Consider the following 6,647-nt stretch of genomic DNA (forward strand, 5'->3'; position numbering starts at 1 on the left):
CTAACTCCTCAATCACGATGTCATAAGTCACTGGACACTGTGAACATCCACGGTCACCACTTCATGCATAATGGACCTTCTATGTGCATGGACATGTGCAGGTATATATGTATGTATATGTATACATATGTATATTTAGTGTGTACATGTGTGTGTGTACATGTCTATAAACAGGAATAGTAGTGGTACAATAGCTATATCAAGCTATATAGTTTTTGTCTTCCATATTTCCAACTATATCCATAATCACATACTGTGTATGCTACCATTGTATATAGTGTATTATCTTACTTTTTTTCATTGATTGTACTTATTTGTATTTTTGTATTTCCTTCTGATATCTGTACCTGAGCTGAGGTGACGCAAAAGTTTCCCCGTTGTGGGATCAATAAAGTCTTATCTTATCTTATCTTATCTTATCTTAATGGAATCGGAATTGCTCAATTCTTATCAATTTCCATCCCCAGGGGTGAGAAATATGAACACACTTTTTGCCTCTGAATTTTTTTGATCATCAACAAACACCACACCAAATTCCTCATGTGGCACGGTGGTTAGCACTGTTGTTGCACGGCAAGAAAGTCCTGAGTTCAATTCCACCATCAGGCCGGGGTCTTTCTGTCTGGGATAGGTTAATTGAAAATTGTCCATAGGTGTGAATGTGAGTATGAATGGTTGTCTATCCCTGTGTGTTAGCCCTTTGACAGACTGGCGACCTGCCCAGGGTGTACCCCGCCTCTCACAGCTGGGATAGGCTCCAGCACCCCCTGCGACCCTGAAAAGGATAAGTGGAACCGAATGAATGGATGGATGGATCAACAGACATGTCTGCGTGTGTCTGAACCATCGTGTGATGGTTTATGATGTATGTCAGTGAGGGTATCTGCCATAAAATGTTTGCTGAATCAAACATGTGGATCATCAAGAAAGAGATAAAAGTGAAAATTGCCCATATCCAGTTCATCTTTGCAATAGACCGGTTCCTTTCTAGTGCTTTTCTACTCTACTGAGCGCTCAAAGCGCTATTATCTCACTCTTATTGCCAGTTCTTGTCCTTATCTTCAACGTTCATTTCATTTCATTCATTTATTTGTTCATTTTCAGGCACAACAATACCTATATTGAATATAAAATGCACAAAACAAAAAACAAAAATTGCCTGAAAAAGGAGTGGGACGAAGAAAACGTATTAAATCCCACCCCTATACTCACTCATCAACAAAAAAAACAATAAACTTCCCGCAGCTACGCCCATCATTGCATACAGACCCATCAACAGCCCCGGGCACATACAAGCATCTAAACGGCAGCTCGCAAACAACAATTAGAGCCTTCATAACTGAATACAGAATATATAAATTATAAATTGCATTACCACAGGTAACAGGCAGTAATAATTACAAGTAACAAACACACATACATATACATACATACATACATATATATCTACACACACATGCACGTATATATACATACATACGCACACTCTTCTTTATTTATTATTATTATTTTTTTCTCTCTTGGAATCCATACCAGCAATGGTAAGAGAACAGACATTACAGAACACACTAAAAACCATCATTGAGTATACTGTGACCAGACCAACTCTTTGTAGAGAAATTTAAATCTATGAATATTTTTGCATTGTTTCAATTGTAAACTCAGACTGTTCCAGATTTTCACACCACATACAGACACACAAAAACCTTTACGGGTTGTTCGAGTTCTGGGTAATTTGAATTCTCCAAAGCCTCTCACATTATAAACCTTTTCTCGAATTTCAAATCTAGTTTGTAAATTTGCCGGTAAAAGTTTAGTAAAAGCTTTATACAAAATTATGGATGTATTGTAATTAACCAGATCCTGGAATTTAAGTAACTTTGCCTGAAGAAAGAATTTGTGAGTATGATCTAGATAACCAGCCTTGTGAATAATACGCAGTGCTCGTTTCTGTACTGTGACTAATGGATTAGTTGTATTTTTATATGTATTTCCCCACACTTCCACACAATATGTAAGATATGGAAGAACCAGGGTACAGTACAGAGTACGAAGTGCATCTTTATCAAGGAATTGTTTCACTTTGTTCAAAACTGCGAGGCTTCTGGAAATTTTGGTTTTTGTCACGACGTACAAGGTGGCCTCACGCGCAGGACTCCGGGGATGATGTACACAAGAGAATTTATTACAGAACAATGTCCAAGGAGTGTATATACACAGATACGGGGCAGTGCTATTTACAAGGGTGCGGGGCAGTGCTATGTACAAAAGGTGAGGGGGGCAGGGGTCCGGGGAAAATCCAGGGGAACACGCTCGTTTCTCTCCACACAATCCAGACACGAATCCACTCGCACACGAGGAAAACAGTCCAGGGAATCTGTACACAAAGAGACGCTTGTTAAATGCTAAACACACACTGCATGGGAAAATACTTGCTGGGGCGCTCGACTTTCACTGACGCGATGCTCACAACGATCCAGCGAAGAACAGCCGTTGCTTCCCGTCTTAAATACCACACTGATGAGGCACAGGTGTTTCTTCCTCCGAGGGCTTGGGCCAAGGGCGTGAACCCATAATGAGTTCAGCCCTGGCGAGAGAGAGGAGAAGAGAGAAAGTGGGGGAAACAGCTGATCAGCGACCAGCTGAACCCCCTGGCCGTGACAGTTTTTATGTGTCTGACGTGGGGTTTCCATGAAATTTTATTATCAATTACGACTCCCAAAAATTTGTTTTCACTCACATTATCAATTGGTACACCTTCAATGATAATTGGTAATTCTATATTATATTTTAAATTACCAAAAAACATTGCTTTAGTTTTATTTATATTTAATGATAATTTATTTATGTCCATCCATTTTTTTATTAATTTTAGCTCCCTGTTTACGGTTATTACAAGATCAGTATAATCATCGCTACTGAAAAATATGTTGGTGTCATCTGCGAACAGTATGAGTTTAAGTACTTGAGAAACATCAAAAATATCATTTATGTATACATTGAAAAGTTTTGGTCCCAACACTGACCCTTGGGGAACACCACATGTAATACCAAGTTTCTCTGAGTGGTAATGCCCTATGCTAACATATTGTTCCCGACCCGTTAGGTAACTTTTTAACCAGTTACCAGCTTTCCCTCGAATACCATATCTTTCCAATTTATCCAATAAAATTGAGTGATTGATTGTGTCGAAGGCCTTTTTGAGATCAACAAAAATACCAACTGCATATTTATTTTTATCCAGTGTATCAGTAATTTCTTCTACTGCCTCAATTATCGCCATTGAAGTGGTTCTTTGCGTTCTGAAACCATACTGACCAACATTTATTATTTGATGTTTTTCAAGGAATTTTTCTAATCTTTTTTTTCTTTTTTTTTTCTTTTTTTCTTTCTTTTTTTTCTTTTTCTAATCTTGAATTAAAAGGTTTTTCTAGAATTTTTGAGAATTAGGCCTATAAAAAGATAAGATGGTAAAACTGTGTTTGTCATTTCTTTTATATAGTGGTATTACTTTCGCAATTTTCATTTTTTTTGGAAAACAACCGGACTGAAATGATAAATTACAGATATATGTTAAGGGACTAGCAATATTCAGAATAACCTGTTTAACTACAGACATATTTATGTCATGATAATCCATTGAAGACTTACTTTTACATTTTAATGTGATATTTATTACTTCTTGCTCATTTGTAGCTGAGAGGAACAGTGAAAAGGGATTTGATTTTATATTACTGATATTTTCATTTTTATGACACGGGATGTCCGCTGCTAGTTCAGGGCCAACATTTATGAAGAATTTATTGAACCCATCGACAATATTACTCATGTTGTGATTTTCACCATTTGCATCAGTAAAATATTGAGGATATGATGTTCCAGAAGATCCTTGTTTAATTAAGTTGTTTAACACATCCCAAGTTCCTTTTATATTGTTTTCATTTTCATATAATCTTCTTCTATAATAAAGTTGTTTGCTCGTTCTTATAATATCAGTCAATTTATTTCTATATGCTTTATATCTTTGTTCCACTTCTTTTGTTTTTACTTTGATAAACTGTTTATACAGATTGTTTTTCTTTTTGCAAGCATTGATAATTCCTTTTGTGAGCCAAGGACTTTTTATCTTTTTTTCTTTGTCATGTGTTCGTTTACAGGACAATGTTTATTGTACCACATAGTAAAAATATCTAGAAAATTATCATAAGCCTTGTCCACATCTGACTCTTCATACACCGAACTCCAATCTTGTTGTGCTAAATCGAAATTGAAGGCATGAATTGCTTCTTCATTTATTATTCACTTTGCTATCATGATCTTGGTATCTATTTTTTTTAAATCACAGTCACACAAAGTAAAAACTGGTAAGTGGTCAGTTATATCACAGACAAGCAGGCCACTATTAATTTGGAAATCCATGGCATTAGTAAAAATGTTGTCAATAATAGTGGCGCTATGTAATGTTATTCTGCTTGGCTTCGTTATTGTTGGATATAGTGATAAGCTGTACATCGTGTCAGTAAAGTCATCAATGGCTTTTAACCTTGTTGGATTTAGCAAATCAATATTAAAATCACCACAGATAAATAGTAATTTTTGGTTCACCGAAGCAAACGTTTTTTCTATCCATTCATTAAAAGTGTCAATACTTGAACTGGGTGTCCGATATATGCAACTTATTATAATTTTTTGTTTTTTCATCGTCTTTCTTTAATCCAAAAAAAAGTTATATACAAACATTTACAAAACTGAAAAAACGATAATAAAAAATAGGAACGTATCTATTTCAGACACAGGATCTATTCTCCAACACGTTTCATCAATAAATAAATAAATGCATTCTGAAAAATATTTTTTTTGCACAGGTTAGATCCACAAAGTCAGCCTGTAATGTGAGCCACACCACCAGTTGACAGTCTCCCTCTCTCTCGCACACACACAAAAACGAGAAAAATAAAAAACAAAAAAACGGAGACTTCAATAATGCACGTTGACCTCCACAGAAATAAAGCCCAAAGGCATGTATTTAAAAAAGGCGATATTTTAAACATTCGTCAGCACGAAAACACACCAGAATTGGGGTGTATGGAGCTAACATACATGGCTGTGAGTCCCTTTCTGTCACAGACAAGGATGCGGTGGACTCAAAAGCAGACTCAATTGCTCGAACTATGTATAATTTATTAGAAGGAACAAAAACGTGAACAGAACTGGGTTTAACAGAAACCATTCGCAGAAACTAAGGGAAATCCGTGGGCGGGGAAACAGGTGTAGAGCACAGGGAGAACTCGAACGGGAACTTTTTGGAGACCCTGGTTATTAAGCGGGGAAAAGGCTGCCATGGGAGCATTCCAGAGAGGATCGAGAGTGTAGAGAGTCCGGTCCAGATTCCAAGGAGGTGGAGAGTATGGACTGAAGGGCAGGCTGAGGAGAAGTTGTGTATGTGGTCCTTGGGTTCCGAGCAGACGGAAAAACAGGATGGAGACGGAACCAGCACTACTGGTGAGTGCGACGGGTGATGAATCTGAAGAATGCAGGAGACAGAAAACACATTAAACCATGATCCAGGTATACAGAGTCTGAGCACAGAGGAGGCCAAGTTTACCACAGATGGTAGCAGGACGAACTGGCGAGGAGTGGGAGGCAGTGCTGGCTTAAAAACCCTCTAGGTGGAGCCCCGGAGATTGAAAACAGGTGATGAGCTGGCCAACTCCACCCCAAAGGACGGATGACAGGAACCTGGACCATGCCCGACCAGACACTCCAACAGCATATGACACTTTCGGGCCTCTGCACAAAACTTCTGATGTCATTAGGCGATCCCATGTATCCAGCATTGGACTCCAGATTGTCCCGTTTCAGAATGTGAGTAGTAGATTCAGCAGTCACCATTTTGGGCATGATTTCTGGACATGGACATGGACCAAGCGTGGCTCTCGTGAGCCACATAACTGCAGCTTGACATTTTGGAGTCCACCTCGTCACTCTGCAGCACCTAACAGAGGAAGTCGATGTATATGGCTGCAAGTTTTAGGGTCTGTATTTTGCTGAGTTTGTCCGAAGGTAAAGTGGGGATAATTTTCCGCAGAGCCGCGAAAGCCTCGTTCAGAGACTGGGTCCTCTGTCGCTCCGGGACGTTGGCCATGACCCGCTGCAATTGGAGCTCCTCGAAAGACTGGGGGCTGCAGCTGCTGGACTTCTTCCCTCTTTTCCCAGGGGTCGGGCTATCTGAGTCCTCCCCATTTTTCCTGCTCGGTCTCCTCTTCCTCCCACATTTCTTCGGCTGTCTGTCCAACTCCCCCTCGCTTTTGCTCAGGCTGTCCACAGGAGAGACTGGGGAGCTGCCCGATTCTTCCCCCAGATTTTCCTCAGACATCTCCACCTGGGTCGATGGCGGCCAGAAAGTGTCCCCCCAAAATTATTTCCCTCTCATGGAGTCAAAGAGTTAGTTCACCTGTGGCTCTACCAGGCTTTGAAGGCACCAACGAATCCATAAATGGGTTACGGGAAAGACAAGTCTTTATGCTGCTCTGTTGTATGTTAATTGCCCCTTGGGGATAAATAAAGTCTTTCTGATTCTGATTCTGAAAGAGCTTTATACAACTTGGCTCATTCACCCATTGATACAAGCACTGTTTTGTATTCTT

At 39.3% G+C, this 6,647-nt stretch overlaps 1 pseudogene; it reads right to left on the reverse strand.

The window, feature by feature from the left end:
- Positions 1-5,216: 5,216 nt before the first annotated feature.
- LOC146676694 (twist-related protein 2-like) lies at positions 5,217-6,423 on the reverse strand (annotated as a pseudogene).
- Between the last annotated feature and the right edge of the window lie 224 nt (positions 6,424-6,647).

Source organism: Rhamphochromis longiceps, linkage group LG2 (assembly GCF_057381845.1).
Source record: "Rhamphochromis longiceps isolate RC_006_pf linkage group LG2, R_longiceps_female_GT1.1, whole genome shotgun sequence".
In the NCBI taxonomy this organism is placed as follows: Eukaryota; Metazoa; Chordata; class Actinopteri; order Cichliformes; family Cichlidae; genus Rhamphochromis; species Rhamphochromis longiceps.